Consider the following 18,565-nt stretch of genomic DNA (forward strand, 5'->3'; position numbering starts at 1 on the left):
GACTCCGAAGGGTAGGACTTTGAACTGATAATGCGTGCCTTGGATAGTGAACCTGAGGTACTTTCTGTGGGACGGGTGCAGGGGAATGTGGAAATAAGCATCCTTGAGGTCTAAGGTTGCTAGGAAGTCCCCTTTGTTTAACATGGGAAGAATCTGTTGCAGTGTAAGCATATGGAAATGCTCTGACAGTATATACAGATTGAGGGGACGGAGATCCAGAATTGGTCTGAGCGATCCGTCCTTCTTTGGAATGAGGAAGTACAGTGAATATACCCCTGTGCCTTCCTCCCCCACTGGCACGAGCTCGATTGCTCCTTTTTGCAGCATCACCACCACTTCCTGCTGCAATAAGTGCAAGTGCTCTGCGGACATAGGTCTTTGCCTTGGTGGAATGTTGGGTGGAGTGGATTTTAACTCTAGACAATAACCGTACTGGATAAGTTGTCGCACCCACCTGTCTGTGGTGATTTTGATCCAGACGGGCAGGAACTGCTGTAGTCTCCCCCCGACAGGTGTTAAGTGGTCGGGGGGCAGTGACAGTGAGTCACTGATTGCTTGGGGCAGAGGAGCGTGTATTGTTGTTCCCTCTGCCGCGTCCTTTGTTGCTGTTTCCCCTGTAGCCCCTCTTGCTCTGTTTGGGGTACGAGGATTGTGCTCCACCCCTAGGGAACTGTGACTGCTGACCCATCTGTCCTCTGGTGACTCCACGGGCACCTGAGCGACGAAAATTATTGCCACGAAACTGCTGTGATTGTAGGGCCCCCATAGATTTAGCAGTTTCGGTGTCTTTCTTAATTTTTTCCAGGGTGGTGTCAACATCTGGACCAAACAGTCTATCAGGATTGACTGGTTGATTAAGTATGGTTGTTTGGATGTCAGGTTTAAACCCCGATATGCGGAGCCACGCCTGTTGTCTCAGCATGACACTGGTGTTAATAGCCCTAGCGGCTGTGTCCGCGGCATCAAGTGCACACTTTATGGCCGCATTGGAGATCAGTTGTCCTTCCTGTATAACCATTTTGGTGCCCTCTTGAAACTGCGGAGGCAGGTGTTGCACAATTTGCTCTAGTGTGTCGTAATGTGATCTATCATAACGTGCCAGTAGTGCCTGTGTATTTGCGATGCGCCAGAGATTTGCAGCTTGCGCAGCCACTCTTTTGCCTCCTGCCTCTAGCACTTTGGACTCCTTATCCGGGGGAGGAGCTTCACCCGTTGTTTGGGAGTTGGCCCTTTTACGGGCATTTGCGACCACCAGGGAGTCAAGCGGCAACTGTCCCCGAATGTATGCAGGGTCTGCAGGCGCTGGTCTGTACTTTTTTTCAATACGTTGATTGACCACCCTCGCCCTGGTAGGCTCTTTAAAGATGTCCGCAGCATGCTTGAGGACCCCTTTGAGCATAGGCAGTGTCTTCACAGTTCTTTCCGAGACTGAAAAGGTGTCGAACAGAAAGTCTTCTTCAACTGGGTCAGCATGCATGTCCACATCATGATTAGCAGCCGCCCTCTCAATGAGTGCATGGAAACCTGCAGAATCCTCTGTCGGGGATGCACGTGTACTGAAAGCCTGTGGGTCTTGTCCCACATTTTGGGAGCCCTGGTCCCCAATGTCATCATATGAATCCAGTTGTGCGCCTGGTTCATTGACCGGGAAAGTGTATTGGTCATCTTCATCGTAGCCCTCACTTTCAGAGTGGTCTGGAGACGGTGTTGGGCTCCTGCTCGGAGTGGGCTGGATAGGTTCCATGAGGCCTGAGGCGTCCTGAGGAAACTTTTTCTTCTTCAGGGGGATGACGTAGGATTCCACCGGCTGCGAAGTGATCTTCCTCTTGTAAAGGGTTAGTCTGCCCGTTTCAGCATCTATGAAGCACTCCGAATCCTCTTCTGAGTCGAGAATTGGACCTGAAAGTGTCCCTGCCGTAGAAGATTCCGACTTCTTTGGCGTGGATTTTGATGAAAAGGCCTTCGGCGCCACTTTTGGCGGCAGAAGGAAGAGGAGTTTACTTGCAGGCTTGACCGGGACGTCTGTCGCCTTCTGCGGCGATGGCGCCGGCGCCGACGAAGCAGAGGCCTTCTCCCTAATTCTTTGTAGTGAAGAAGCAATGAGGGAGGCGTCGGAGACAGTGGTTTTTGGCACCGACGAGGTGGGTATGCCCTCGGATCCGACATTCTGCTGGAATTTTTGAGGGTTGGTAGATGATGCCACATCCGCCGACGCCGAGTCCTCGGACCGGTGCGCAGATGTCCCAGTCGGAGCCGGAGCTGTGTCGCTGGCTTTGGCGTGTTTTGCCGGCGCCGCCGCGCTTGTCTTGTGCGTGCCACCCTTTTTAGAGGATCTCTCCTCCGGCGCCGATTTCGACCCCCCGGAATCGCCAGTTTTCTTCGACTTCTGTGGGCCGGAGGTCGACGGAGTCGATGAGGCTGCAGGCTTATTCGTTTTCGTTGTAACGATCGCCATCTTAGGGACGCCTGAGTCCTTAAGTTTCGGTTTCGGTTTCGGGTCGGCCATTTTAGGTGTTGTCGATACCGTTGCTTTCAGTTTCGGTTTCGATACTTTCGGCGCAGCAAGTATGTCCGTGGCCGGGCCCGGAGGCGGGGCCGTGGCTTGCGCTACGGGTTCTTGGGGAAGGCCGACAGGCGATCCTTTGACCCGTTCTTTATGTCCGTAAACTTCGGGGCATAGCTCGTCCTCTGAGCTATCTTCCGCGGCCCCATGAACCCCTTCGTCGTCCCCTACCTCGTCGACGTATTCAAGGCCTTGACCCACGACTCCGTCGTCGTCTTCCGGATCTGCCTCGACCTCCGTCTCGGGCGGGGAAATCTGAAGATGATGGCTCTGGTCCTCCTCATCTTGGTCATCGAAGATGTCTTCTGGATCCGGGGCCGCTTGATTGGCCACAAGGCGCACCGCGCGCCGAATGGTGAGAGTCTTCTTCGACCTGAAACTCGCACAAGCCCTGCAGTTTCCTTCGTCATGGTCTGGCGAAAGGCACTTGTTACAGACCGGGTGCACGTCTATATGTGGGTATTTGGACCCACAGAGCGGACAGAGTTTAAATGGGCTCCGCTCCATGTTGCAAAGTCGGTGTCGAGTCGCGATGAGAAGGCCTCGATGTCCGAAGAGTAGAAATACTCCGCTGATTCCGGCTCCGAGAGACGGAAGAACTCGAGACCGCACGCAAACAATACCGACGTCAAGAACACACAGCCTTTTGGCCGTTTAAAGTTATGTTTTCTCGGTTCCGACAGAGAGACGTCGAGACCGCATCCGAACCCAATGGCGGAAAAAAACAATCTGAGGATGGAGCCGATGCCCATGCGCACTGTAGTCCAGGGGAGGAGCCACCTATCTCAGGATACTTCGAAGACTCTTCCAGGACAACAATGTGCGATCATCCGGACCCAACACTAGGCGGCGATCTAATGCTAAGATATGAATTTAGCAGCCCACATGCCTCGAACATATAAGTATGCCACGTCTGCCTGAAAACTAAACAAGTCATAATGACATGCCGAGGTGCTTACATTGTAATAGAATAATGACGCCAATGCTCTCAAAACATGCTGCCTTCAGACAGTGAAAACAACTGCAAAAGTTAAAACTGCTTTAAATGCAGGTAGTGCTGCCCGTAGTGATGATACCTATTTGCTCTCCCATCATTTCCTCGTAACTAGACAGAGCAGAAACTCCCCGGTTAAATTCATAATAATATGACACTGAGCAAAACTTCATTAAGCTGTGTTTTTCAAATGCGTGCAAGATCAAACAGGAACAGTAAAAGCATACAGCTCTAGTAACAAAACCACGGGGCTTAAATAGCACACACTGTGTTTCATTCCGACGAAAATGCCTGCCTCTGCAGAGTTGTTCGCATGAAGATATTGCAAGCTACTAGATGACAGCGCTTCAGAGCAGGCAAAGCTGTACTTCACAGAATGGAATTTACACAGGCCTATCCTAAGAACATCAATAGAGAGCTTCTCTTATGTGCTACAGCCCACAAAAACATTTATTTTAAAACCATTTATGTACAAGCCTACAGTAAAAACATTATACATACTAAAGTGCTTCCATGAGCAACAAGGTAAATTAGGAGTGAGCCCCACTTTGTAGTACCTTAAATTTTCACAAGAATGTTTTTTTTTTTTTGGCTCAGTACCATAACCGGTCTACATAGAGTGGTAGCTAAATTAGACTACTTAATACTCAATTTGCTGATCTTGAGAGGGCCCACACAGGATTGAAAGCAAGTCTAAATGAAAAGGTATGTGGTGCTCTACCCTCCTATTGTTCTTTCGTTTTTAATTCTTTGGCTAGTAGGTGAACGTAATGAGGTGCACTTCCAAGAGGGTTTACAGTGCCCACCTCCCTGAAGATACCTGAAATAGCTAAGATAAAATCAGTTTTCCCCTCAGAGGTTGTATTTCATTTGAGATGGGACACTGCATTATTGTCATGGTCTAGCGATGCTCCCACCCTTGAGGTTGACCTCAACCTCCTACACAAAATACACTTTTCCATGAACGTTTTTTTTTCTCCAGCATTGATTGTGGATGTAAGATAAATTGACATCCTACAGCAGGGTGTTCGCTTACAAAAAAAGCCTTCAGATACTCCATCACTGTATCCTGGGCATTTGGAGACCAGAAAGGTGTGTGCCACAAAAGCGTAATAATTACTTGTACAAATACCGCTGTTTATAAACAAGACATCTTTAAGCATGATTGTGGCTGAGGGGCGTGGCCACGGAGGCGACCAAGATGGCCGCATCCGACTGAAGCTCCACCGGACGGGCGTTTTAATCCACCATTTGCCCTTTGTAGGAGTGCCAGCAGACACCCTCTTGCGGTTCCCTGAAGTTATGGAGCCCATACCTGTGCTGGATGCAGTCGACTGAGGCTCCTAGGGTCGGCGTTTGAAAGACCTGCGTATTGACCCGGCCCGGCTGCCTGCTCCTGCCGAAGTATTGACCTTGGCGGGTGCGGTGAGTGGCTGCCTCGGCGGGTTAATGGCGCTGCCCTGCACCCCCCCACACGCTCCTCGCTGCAGGTCCTACTCTCCCACCCCCCTGCTGTGGCTTAGTCTGGGTCCCGCTTTCAGCGCGGCGCTCTCGGGGCTTGGTGGGCCTTATGGGCGTGTCCGCCCCGGGGGCCTAGATTTTTAGTCTTGGCGGGGGAGTGTGGCGGGCTAGTGAGGAGGCCCCAGCTTACATTCCCGGAGCTGCGGTGGTGCTGGTTTCCGTCGATGCGCTGCCCCCCCCCCCCCCCCCCGGCCCCCTCCTGTGTTTTAGGCCCACCCTGGAATGAACAGTACAGCGCGTGATCGTGCTGCTTGGCCCTCCTTGCTCCCTGAAGCTGTGGTCCAGACGGCGGGGCGGGCTCTGGGCCCTTGACTTGCTGCCGCTGCCTGATGTTGACTGTTGCCTTTGGTTGCTGAGGAGAGGCTCGTGAGGCCTACGCTCCATTCTTTCATCATCCTGCACGCAGTCATAAGCGTGCTTTGCGCTCCCACCTGGCATGCTGGGGGTCTGGCTGTCTGTGGTCTCCCAGGGGCTCCGCCCAGCGTGTGCTGCGGGCCCAGTGTGTTCCCATTCTACTGGAAAGGCCTGCCTGGTCTTCGGCTGCTGTCTGGTGTTATATCTCCGCTGCTGGGATCAAGTTGGAGTCGCTGGAGTTCTCCGCTCTGTGATTTAACTGTGTACCACTCATGTGCTCGCCTTTCATCCTGCTGCCTCCTGGCTCTTGTAGGGACTGCTGTCCTGCTCGTCCATAACCCTGCCACTTTTATTCTCCACTCACGATGGGGAAGAAGGACCCTCAGCAGAATAAGCTGCAGTTTGATAGGGCTGCTGGGCCTTCTTCGGAGGTTCCCCAGGAGCTGCCTGATGGGGCTGCAGGTCAAGACGACTCCGGCGACGCCTTCTCCCTGGCGACGGCCATGTTAGCTGAGATGCGTGCAGGTTTTAAAGCGTTGGATGGCCGTTTCGACGACTTGGATAAGAAACTGGCTGACATGGGCACTAAGATTCAGGCAAACGACCGACGGCTGGACATCATGGAGGCGAGGGTATCTGACATCGAGGACGGCGCATCAACCTCCCTGAAAAGACTGGACAGAGTGGGAAGGATACTCAAAGAAGTAGCTGTCAAAAAGGAAGATTTGGAAGCTCGCAGTCGCCGGAATAATGTCCGAATTATTGGAGTAGCGGAAACGACGGCCACCGGGCGTATGGACAATTTTTTGGAAAAGCTGCTTACTGATCTGTTTGGCAGGGAGACCTTCACACAGGGTTTTGTAGTTGAGCATGCTCACCGGTCGCTAGGACCTAGACCTCGAACAGGCCTCCCCCCATGGAGACCCATTATTGCTAGGCTTATGAACTTCATGGATACAGACGCTGCTCTGCAGTCGGCCCGCGACATGGGAGACGTCCAGTGGCAGGGCAGCAAGCTGGCTTTCTTCCCAGATTTTACCATCATGGTTCAGGAGGCGAGGCGTAAATATCAGGGAGTCAAGGCCGCCCTGAAAAATGTGGGACTCCGGTACGGCATTTTATACCCAGCCAGATTGAGAGTTGACGTGAACGGTAGGCCATACATATTCGACACTCCAACGGAGGCGCAGGAATTCTACCAGAACCATAAGAGAACTCGTTCTGGGTCTCCAGTTGTGCTGCACCGGCCTCTTCGTCCCCGGGTGGCTCACAGGGCAGTGTTGAACTTTTCTCCCAACCCGGGACTGGTTGATTGCTCCTACCTTTGGCTTGCTCAATTCTGCTGCACTATATTCATACTCACTTATTCCTTATGTTCATTCCTCCTACAAGCGATTAGGATTCATCTATTGCCCGACCGGCATGGCGTTGTCACGCCCTAGGGTGTATACCACAATGTTCTCTGCCAATATGTTTTACCTGCTATGTGCTTGTTTGATTCCTGAAAAGGGTGTTTTTTGTTCATTGCACAAACATTTTATTTACAGGGAAAGGGTGTGCCTCTTTTGTGTTTTCGGGAGGCTGGGTGGCAGGTGGAAGGGGGGGTTGTCGTTTTGTTCTTTGGTTTATCTCTTGATATCAAACATATGTAATGCCCATTCTGCTGAGGTGAAATGGTTTGGTACCTGTAGGAACTGGGATCGCCAGATCCCCGGGGGGGTAGCATGGACCGAGCCGGCAGGCACCCGAAGCTTAGTTGTTAAGTGACTGCACAACACACGCATCCACTGAGACAATAAGTGCATGCAGAGACAGACTACACCAGTGGTTTTGATTCAAATAAAAATGTTTTATCTAAGATCAAGATCAGGGCAATCAAAAATCACAGTAGTAATAACTCATTACCTTTCCTTACAACGCATATTTTTCAGTACTTGGCCATAAATACATAAATAAATAAATATTAAATAGTGAATAGCTGTAGGCCCTTCAGAAAATACTGCCTTTAGACAGGACTAAAACATTTCATGGAGCGTTGGTAAAACCTTCCAGTGGGCATCTGCAAGGATTTCGTTAAGGAGACATGCACATACATTTCATTTCGCAGGAATAAAACATTTCCTTATACCGCTGTAGGCATCTAGTCAACCTTTCCTTATGCAGGAATAAACATTTCATCCAAGGAATAACATTTCGTTACTCAGCAATAACATTCCTTAGCTGCAGGGATTAGCAGGTCATCAAATGAAAGTAAACATTTCATTGAGCGTAGGTAATGTATTTCATCAAGCCAAGTTAAACCCTGCATCAAGCAACAATAAACAATCCCTCCGCCCATATACCTAACCTCTGGGCTGGCCTAGGGTGAGTGGAAGCAACTAGTTTTCCCTAATGGTTGTGGCAGGAGTATTGCCGGAACCGGCCCAGTTGCGGTGTTTTCAGGGTCAATTAGGGCCAACGTGGCCCAGTGTCAAGTTCTCCAGGGGGGTGGGGCGGTCACGGGCCTCCCCCTCGCTCCTGGGAGGTCCAGCGTGTGTGGATTCTCCGCCCTCCCCCGGGACTTTACCTGTAGTCTTCGGGCCTTCCCAGGGCCCCTTGGGGTGATCTCGGCAGGCAGAGGAGGGCTGCGGTCCACCAGGGCCTCACTCGGCCCAGTGCGGTGTGGTGGCGGATCGGGGAGGCTCGCGACTCCTGAAGAGCTCCCGCGCCGCGATGCAATCGGCCCCGGGCCTTGTGCTGCCTTCAGAGGCCAGGGGATAGGTCAGGCACAACCTCTGCAAGGGCGCGTCACAACGGGCCAATGAGGGCACGGCGGGGGCGGAGTCCAAGACGCGCTCCCGTCACATGAGGCTTCTTCGGCCTACTGAGGCCTAGGGCGGCCTCCCGGGTGCAGCAGTGGCCCTCCCCTGGCTCTGAGGGCCGCCGGGGTGAGGCGAGAGGATCTCCGCGAAGGGGGCTCTGGGGCCGCGGTCGTGAGGACTGGCCTCCAGACACAGCGGGGATGATGCGAACAGCGCTGGGCCTCGGCGGTGAGTTTCGCCCCGCTACCGCGCTTCTTCACCTCAGCACTTTGGGGGCCGGTCAGTACTGCTTCTCTCTCTGGGCGCAGTGCAATGGGGCAGAATGGCGCGTGGCACCTTTAGCGCCTCAGGGGGTCACTGCGCTCACTCGACACTGGCGCGTCAAGAGCAATGACAGCAGTTCTTGGCAGGCTACAGCGCTCAGGGGGGAATGCAGCGCTTATGAGCCCAGTAGGGGAGCCCTGGGCTGGTAGGGCAGGTCCGTGTTCCAGCGCTAAGGAAGAGCGCTTAGCAGGCAGGTTATCACTTCAGGCAGGACAGCACTTCATTCGCAAATGAAGAGACTGTGGATCCAGATGATTTACTTGGCCCTTGTTCCTTGATAACATTGTAGAGAATGGCTGCAGGCGAATGGACTTTGACAGCAGGAACAGTTCCAGCAACCAGTACTGCCTAGCCAATGTGGTGCTATCAGGATCAGACGACAGGCTTCTGATTTCATCTTGCTTAGTACAATGGGAATTAACTGGATTGGGGGGAAAGCGTAGGCATATATCCCGGACCATCGCATTAAAAGGGCATTCTCCCTTCACCCAGGTAGAGGGAATCTGCTGGCATAGTACTGTCATTTGGAGTTCTCCTTTATTGCTAAAAGGTCCAAAGTTTGTTTACCCCATTCTCGAAATACCTTATCCAGCTGGGATTGTTCTAGCTCCCACTCGTAACAACTGGACTGAGACCTGCTCAACGTGTCTGCAAGGGTATTGTGCAGACCTCTGACAAGCTCGGCCTTTAACAAGATCGCATGATGTGTTTTCCATTACCATAATTCTTGTGCCTCTTGAGAAAGTGTAATGGATCTTGTTCCTCCTTGCTTGTTGATATAGGTCATGCTGGTTGTATTGTTCGTACGAGTAGCCTGCTATTCTCGGCAGGAAAGCTTGGAGAGATAGGAATATGGCTTTTACCTCCAAGCTGTTGATGTGCTGTTTTCTCTGCGCCAAAGACCATTTGCCTTTAAATTTGCACATCCTGTAGATGGCCTCCCCATCCTTCCATGCAGGCGTCCGTTGTTAAAATGAAATCTGGGGTGCTCCGTAGGAAAGTCAGGCCTTGAACGAGATTTGTCCCCTGGAATCACCACTGCAGTGCTTTTACCATCCATACTGTGATTTGAACTACATCTTCAAAGGATCCCAAAGCCTGTTGCCACTGTTTCTGTGGCTCCTCCTGAAGGGGCCTCAATTTCAGTCTGGCTAGAGGTACCAGATTTATCGCTGAAGAGCACATCCGCAGGAGCAATTGGTACATTCGCGCAAAAACTGACCCTTTTTTTATGTTGTCCTTGCAAGCCTTTGCAGTCTTATCCGGCTCTCCTGAGATAAGAAAACTTTGCACTGAATGGTGTCTAAGGATGCTCCCAGAAAAGATATTACTTGATTTGGAAGCAGAACCGATTTTTCCCTGTTTATGGAAAGTCCCAACGTTTCTAACAAACTGAGTCAAGTTTTCGTTGCTCAATCGGCCTCCTGCACAGTTGATGCTTTGAGCAGACAATCATTGAAGTACAGAAATACTTGAAACCCCTAAGACCGCAGTGTTGCAGCTACTGGTGCCAGACACTTGTTGAAAATCTGTGGTGTTGATTTGAGTCCAAACGGGAGAACTTTGAATTGATAGTGGGTAAAAGCCACTGTGAATCTTAGGAACTTTCGGTGCTTTGGGTGAATTGGCATATGGAAATATGCGTCTTCCATGTTGAAGGAAGTCATGAAAGCTCCTTTGTTTAAGCAACCCAGGATACCGGAGAGCATTACCATCCTGAACGTATGCTTCTTGAGAAACTTGTTGAGATTCCTGAGGTCCAGAATCAGTCTCCATTCTCCTGATTTCTTTTTTATTAGGTAAAAACAAGAATAAAAACCTTTCCCTTTCTGAGCAAGTGGTACCTCCTCTATTGCTTCCTTGAGAAGCATGGACAAAACTTCCTTTCGTAGTAAGTGAAGACGAGGGGGAGGCGGACCTCTGGGTGGAGTGGTTGATGGTCGCTGAAGAAACTCTCGAGTGTGACCATTGGTGACCAGGTCCAACACCCACCTATCTGATGTGATCTCGTGCCACCTTTACACGTAACCGGAAATGTTTGCACCCACGGGTAGGGAGGGAAGATGGACTGGTACCCTGACTCATTGCTTTTCTGTCTGAGTCAAGGCTTTGTTGGGGTGCTTGCTTGTGGCCTCCCTGGCGAGAGAAACCAGCTGTCGAAGATTGACGATACGATGGAGGGTTATAAGATTGTCGATATTGGGATTGGTATGGTTGATAAGGCTGAGCTCTCTGGTATCCTCCTTTATAAGTGGAAAATCCTCGCTCTCTAGCACCTCTGAAATGTACTCTTCTTTGCAATGTACATATGAGTACTTTTACAACACGCCAATCACTGGATTTGGTAAGAAGCATACAAATAATGTAAGAGGGTAACCAGAACCAGGTTAGCTTTTGCAAATTGTAAAACAGAGCTTCCCAAGGAGACTCATTTTTGTTTTAATTTTGTTACCGGATAACATCCTTTTTAAATTTTTCTTTTATTGACCGTTAATGGACAACGTATAAAGGATTGTAAATTTGAAAACGAATTCCATATTGAAACAAAAACATTCTTCTATTCTTGTGAACATTCAATGGAACTGCACACAGCACCATCAAACATTCAATATAGCTATAAAAAGTCATAGATATATGTAGACATCGATACAATGTTCAATACACGTCTTTTGTCTTATAAAGACTTTTTCAAAGCAGTTCTGTATTCCTGATCCCAATAATCTTCATATGTTGTCAAAAATAGTCAGAAGTGCCCGTATATAGCGGCTGGAACTTATCTGTTACTCCAAGCATCAGATGTATGAGTCGATTTCCAAAACAAGGAAAAACTGCTACAACGAGCCACTGAGTTTAAGAAATGTGGAGGGAGTCGGGGGGCGCTAGGTGGCGCACGAGCAGAATGGCCGCGGATACGTGAGGCTTCCGCTGTCCGGTGGACTATTCGTCAATTATTCTGTGCTTATGACCACCTAATTACTTAAAAATTACTGCCTCTACATTGCCAGCTATCTGGGGAGGTAAAGGAGCGCTCAGATCTCCGATACCGCTGAGTGAATGAGCAGTTTGGTGGGCGAGAAGATTGCTGTGGGAGAGCCTGAGCAGAGCTGCGGAGCACGGGACGGACGCTGCTGCTACGCGAGCGCCGTGGTTCCCACGTGGGAGGTCGGCTCACAGTTGTGGATGACTGGTTCCTTCGGTCCAGCGCGCTGTGAAGATCGGCGGAGTGGGTGAGAGCTCCCCTGGTGCTGGCGGAGTGGATAAGAGGGACGCAAGCGCTGGGACTACGAGTTGGCGGATCGAGACAGGGTGAGCGCGCCGGCATGCAACGCAAGATGGCGGCTGCCATGTTGTTTGACTGACCTGGAAGAAGTGATTATATTTGCACGCAAGGGTTCGGAAATAGAGGACACTCGGAAAGCAAATACCATTGGCGGAGCCATTGTCGCGCCTTGTATGGCGAGAGGCCTGCCTTCAAGATGAGCAGCTGTAGCGTGGTGCTGGATTGCTCCTTATCTCGCCTGCTTAAGTTTGAACAGTTATCGTGCAGCCGTAAGATGGTGCTCTAGGGAATATCGAGCTCAAGTACCACGGCTGCGGGAATCCCTGCAGAACCTAGTCGGCCCCTATTACACCCAAATATGAAGCAATATCTGAGGAAGATTGGAGTGTGTGAGACTTGTATCTATCGTTCCCTACACGAAGTGCTGGCGAATCATTTGCTGTGACTGTGGGTTGGAGGGTCGCCGCGGGGAAACTGCTGAGTGGACGCAGTTAAGTTCGTTGCTAACTACCTGGGCTGCATCCCTACGATCAGGGTCTATACAGGACTAGGGAGCTGCAGCTGATAGGCCCAAAGAATCTAAAATGGGCAGGATGGATTTGCGGCAACCACGTCTCACTTTTGAGGCAAAAAAGACTGCACAAAAGCAAACTTTGAAGAAAGGGACAGAAGTGCCGGAGGTGATTGCCGAGCGGAACCCTAGCACTGACAGTGATATGCGCACCATATTGACGTAAATGAGGCAGGGATTTGAGAATATAGCGGAAAAGGTAGACACTCTTACCACCCGCATGGACCGAATAGCGCAGAAGCTATATGCCCATGAGACTCGGACCAAGGACGCAAAGCAGAGAATATCAGACTAAGAAGATGTCGCAGAGCAGTTGAAAAAGGCAGTGACTCAAATGGACAAGCTCATGAGGATCATCGATGCCAAAAATTAGGACATTGAAGCCCGTAATAGGCGTAATAATGTACGAATACTAGGTGTGCCAGAGAGTACCAACACTGGACGGCTAGAGAATTACTTGGAAAAAATGCTGGCTGCAGTTACAGATGAGGGCGTACTCTCCTCTCAGTTCATAGTAGAAAGGGCGCATAGAACACTTGGCCCACGATCGCCCCCAGGAGCCACCCCTAGACCCATTATAGCACGTCTCCTAAACTACCGGGGATCTAGTTGCGGTCTTGGAGTTGGCAAGAGAAAAGAAACAAGTCACTTTCGATGGGGTCATGTTTACTATCTTTCCCGACTTCACTCAGCGTGTACATGAGGAGAGAAGAAAATTCAAGAATGTGAAGCAGAAGTTGACACAGGAGCAGGTAGATTATGCTTTGTTATATCATGCGCGTCTTCGTATAACTCATCAGGGAACACAAACTATACATATGTCGCCGCAATCTGCCGAGAAATTTCTTAAGACTATCAGACTCCAGAAAGCGGGACCTACGGAGCAGGAAGACGCAGAAGAGGGGCCTCTTTCTGACGTGGAATGATCTGCTACATGACTGCTGTGCTGTAATACATCGGCGAGACTGTATCTGGATGATTACTGTGAGACACTCAATGCGCTGATGCAGAGGACAAAAGTAATGTATATTCTCTCCTGTTTGCATTGCTCTGTGATTCCTAGTATTGGTTAATTGCTCACCACATAAGGTATGGGTGGTCGGCACACGCTATCTGACTTTTACCGGACGCCCTTGCTGCCTACTGGGGATCGGCGAATATAGACAGTTCCCTGGTTAGAAGCAAGTTTCAAGTGTGTCACCTGGTAGAAACACCCCAATGGGAGAACCTTTTTTGAATTATGGTTTTGTTATGGTGGGGAAGGGGAGGGGGGTGGTATGGTTTTCTTCTGGCATGATTAGGATGCTTCAGTGGGAGGGGGAAGTGGGAATGGAGAAGGTTGTTACCGTATTTTCCGGCGTATAAGATGACTTTTCAACCCCTTAAAATGTTCTGGAAAGTCGGAGGTCGTCTTATACGCCGGGTGCCAAATTTGACGGTATGTTTTCATGCGTTTTTTACATAGCGCGGACTACTCCCGAAGGTGTCAGACTGCTTCTGCATTATAAAACACTGCGCGAGCACGCAATCAGAGCACGTGTTTTTTTGGCAATAGGTATAAAATATGAACTTTGCATGCAATCTCCGGACTTGAAAAAGCAAAAGCACAGGTTACGTTACCGCGTGAATCGAAGCTAATTTGGCTGATGTGGTTGTTTTTCAACAGAAATCTTCCTGTAACATAAATTGCTCAAGCAGTGAAAATACTAAGGCGTATTGGCCGCACTGGCTGGCGAGGGGCTGGCGAGGGGCTGATCTTGTGTTGTTTGAGTTCCCTAAGCTGCACCATTTCCCGCCCACGCTTCGGACCCAGCCAGGGGCTCTAATCCGCCGTCCGTGCCCAGTGCCGGAGCTCCCCCTCCCCTCACACTGCTGGGGCTGTGGGGGATATTGGTACGTCACTAGCGCAGGCGTCAATCATGGACTAAAAGGTTTATGAGATTTTATATAGCGCAGACTTTACCCGAAGGTGTCAGAGCGCTTTACAGTAGGAACAGTATTGATACAAGAGGAACAATTACAAATGAACAAATTACAAAAGCAAACGTTAAGTTACATGGATCAAAAGTGACAATAGTGAGCAACCAAAATACATGAGGTAGCAATCGGTACATTCCTGGAGAAAAAAGTGATAAGTGTTAAGGTTACAAAAGCGTACAAAGTACGAGCCAAAATAAAATAAAATAAATTCTCAAAATGGATACGCAGGACTGCGTTGGACTGCGCTGGAAGTGGGGGTAGTCTTATACGGCGAGTATAGCACAAAACCTACATTTTATCACGCAAAGTAGGGGGTCGTCTTATACGTCGGGTCGTCTTATACGCCGGAAAATACGGTACATGCAGAGGGATGCTGCTATACACAGTATGGTTCAGCTGAATATCAAGTTACGGGTTGGTTTGATTGTTTTTCACACTGTGCGAAAATTTTGTGCAAAATATATGAGGCAACATGGCAGGAAAGGAGTGACTCGGCTTAAATATCACGACTTGGCATGTTAGAGGCCTAAATGATGCGAGGAAGTGCAGGAAGGTATTGGCATACTTAGACAAACATCAGGTGCACATGGCACTATTACAAGAGACGCATATTCATCCACAAACGCATAACACATTTGCTAGTAGATGGGCGAGTATCCGGTTGTTTTCATCTTTTTCGTCTTACTCTAGGGGCACTGCCGTCCTGATAAAAAAGAATGTACCCTTTCTGCTTGCTAGAAAAATGTTGGATCCAGCGGGGAGATATGTTATTGTTTGGGGTAGATTGGGAACAGAATCTGTAACAATTGCCAATTGCTATGCCCCTAACGTGGACACACCAGAATTTTTTACCACACTCTGGGGTAAAATACTGAACATTGGCTCTATGCACATTATTTGGGGTGGGGTTTTAATGTCGCTCTGACACCTACTCAAGACAGGGCTGATGGGGTAGCACAATACCATAGCAGAACTAGGCAGGTGTTGCCGGATATTGTAGAAAAAGTGAATTTGCTAGATAGCTGGAGATTTGTCCACCCCACACGTCGAGAAGGAACACACTATACGTCCTACACTGGCACCTGGGCGCGTATGGATTATTGTTTGATATCCAAAGGTCTTAGCACTGGCCTCACTGCTGCTACACACTTGGCCCGGACATATTCAGACCACTGTCCTGTTCTGATTAAATTACAGATCCCTGGATATGACAAACCAAAGCCAGTGTGGCATCTTCAACCTGGTGCTCTGCTAGATAACGTTTTTCGATCGGAACTAGGAGGAGATTGTAGCTTTTTTTCCACGCAATAGTTGATAGTGTGGAAGTAATTTGGGAGGCTTTTAAAGTTACACTGCGAGGATACTGTATATCAAAGAGTTTTGGAGTTTTAAGGGATATACAACGGACACTGCACACCTTAGAACGAGACCTTAAAGGTTTGGAGGGTCAAATGCTAAGCGGAAATGTAGGACAGGCACACAAGGACTTCAGGGCCAAATTGCCAGAATAATAGGAGGAAGCCGCTAGGGAAGCCAAATTTAGGGGTCGACACTGGGTTGCACGTAGATAAGGCGAGGGAGAAAGGCCAGGGAATGCATTATCTGCAATTACAAGGAGTCCACGCTATAATAACAATATTTTGACGGGTTACCTACCGAATTTTATAAATGCTACATTGATATTATGGTTCCGGTGCTGCGAGAGGTGTTTACAGAGTCACTAGAGGTAGGGATTCTTCCTCAAACGACGCGAGAAGTAATGATCACGTCCCTTTTGAAGCCTGGTAAAGCTCCCGAAAAATGTGATTCCTATCGCCCATTATCATTGATTAATTGTGATACGAAAATACTAGCTAAAGTGCTTGCAACTCGGCTATCCCTATTGATGACAAAGATTATCCTCCCGGATCAATCGAGATTTGTCCCTGGCAGAGCCACAAGTCATAATTTACGTACACTTTTTTCTGTGATACAGACTGTGGCGCCTGACTTTCCGGTTGCAGCGGTGTTTCTTGATGCCTCCAAGGCTTTTGATTCTGTTGAATGGGAGTACTTGTTTGCAGTCCTGCAGAGAATGGGTTCCCAAAGATGTTTATATCTTGGCTGCAATTGCTATATAATCAGCTCACTGCCAAAGTGCTCATTAATGGTCATCTGTCTTCGTCACTTTCCATAACGAGGGGCACGAGGCAAGGTTGTCCCCTCTCCCCTCTTCTATTAGCTATAGCAATTGAGCCTTTGGCATGTCGACTGCGACAACTCCATAGAGATAGTGCATTCAGGTGCTTTCAACAACAGATCTCCATTTCCCTCTATGCAGATGATTTAACGCAATATATATCCGACCCATTACACAATCTAAATCCGTTACTAAGGGAATTTTTAGTGTTTGGAAGGCTTTCAGGGGTGCATATAAATTGGGGGAAGTTGCTATTTTTCCCCACTTACACCTGCAGTGACGAAATTTCAATTGGATTACCCTCTGTAGTGGTGTCACTCTGACCTTCGCTATCTAGGGATTCAAGTGTCGAGGACTAGGGAGGAAACTCTCAGACTCAATTATGGCACTGCCATCACCAAGCTGAATTCCAATGTTACATGCTGGATATCGTTGCCTTTGTCGATGGCGGGCAGAGACTCATTCATTAAAATGGTAATTCTGCCGCGGTTTCTACATTTTTTCCAGAACATCCCTATTATCCGGGCGCATTATTAAAAAAAAAACTTTGCGCACGGAATTGATACGCTTATTGTGGGGAGACAAATAGCCGAGGCTTAACGGTTATGGCGCAGCCTTATGATAAAAGCGGGTTCGATATACCTGATTTTGAAGCATACTACATTAGTGCGCAGGCTCAATATGCATATCACTGGTTGAAGCCTACGCCATATATGCCTCAAATAGCTGCTGAGGATTGGTTAGCACGCCCCTGCCCTTAAATGGTCTTATACATGGTCCTATTGAAGTTCTGGAGACACCCCCCACAACGGTAACAGGTACGAGTGATGCTTGGAGGCGAATGGCAAGGATGTTGCAGGTTACATTACTGTATTCGTCCCGAATGCCTCTTACATACCATCCAAAACTGGTGCTATTACAGGAAAGGGGGTTTCAAGCGATGTGCCACCGCATTCATATTACAACATGGGTCAATTTGTTTATAGGGGGGGTCTTCCTATCCAAGGCCCTCTTTTTTAAGGACACAAATCCCACGCCGCTGGAGGTTTTTTACTATATACGACTGAGGCAGGGTATGAGGAATATTTTACCGGACTTTCCTCAGGAACCTGAAGGTCTACCTCCGCTTCATCTCATGCTTAGCTCTGAAGATTGGACTCATTTAGTGTCTAGAATATATGACAGTATCAGAAGGCAGAAAAATCAGACTGAAGGGGCGGCTCGTGGACATGGAACGAGGATATGGGTAGAGAGGTAACTGACGACCAATGGGCATATTGCTGTGGTGTCACGGAGTCTATCTCTGCGAGCAGTAGATTCAAAATTATTCATTATAAATTCTTGCAGCGGTTATACTATACACCTGCTAAGAAATACAGATTTCACTTGTCTGATAACGATAGATGTGAAAGATGTAATAGAACCGGAGCAGGATTTATTCATTTGGCTTGGGAATGCCCAGATATATGGGAATATTGGACACAAGTGCACAAGGCCCTTGAGACCATGTTGGCATTCTCGCTTGAACGAGACCCCTTAATCATGTTGTTAGGATACACTGCGCAAATACCCAAACATTGTAGGAAATTCCTAAACATTACGCTACTGCTTGCTAAGAGGAGATTAGCCTGTCGCTGGGGTAGAGGAAGGGCACCGAAGTTTAAGGACTGGCTAAATTAGATTATATATTGTCAAGAACAGACAGTCATTTATGCTGAAATGCAACCCCTAGCAAGTAGACCTAGAGACATCTGGGGTCTGCTACGGAGTTATCTTTTACTTGCAGCAGATCGAGAATCGGACACGTCACCCCCGGCCACTGTGCAGGACTGAGAAGGTGGGAAGATGTGTTCACAGCTGGAAAGTTATAACTGTAATAACTCTGCTGATTTATTGAATGTGATTTTGCTGAAAATTGTGGATACTATGGACTATTCGTTTGCCAATTTTAGCTGATGTGAACAGTATTTGCTTCCCACACAGTCCCTATTATGTATG

The 18,565-nt window shown here is 48.9% G+C and overlaps 1 protein-coding gene across 8 annotated transcripts in view; it reads right to left on the minus strand.

Annotated features, from left to right (window-relative positions):
- Nucleotides 1–18,565, minus strand: part of DLG5 (discs large MAGUK scaffold protein 5) — a 1,254,082-nt gene that overhangs the window by 971,418 nt on the left and 264,099 nt on the right. The gene's annotated exons all lie outside the window — the stretch shown is intronic.

The sequence above is a fragment of the Lissotriton vulgaris genome, chromosome 5 (genome assembly GCF_964263255.1).
Source record: "Lissotriton vulgaris chromosome 5, aLisVul1.2, whole genome shotgun sequence".
Classification (NCBI taxonomy): Eukaryota; Metazoa; Chordata; class Amphibia; order Caudata; family Salamandridae; genus Lissotriton; species Lissotriton vulgaris.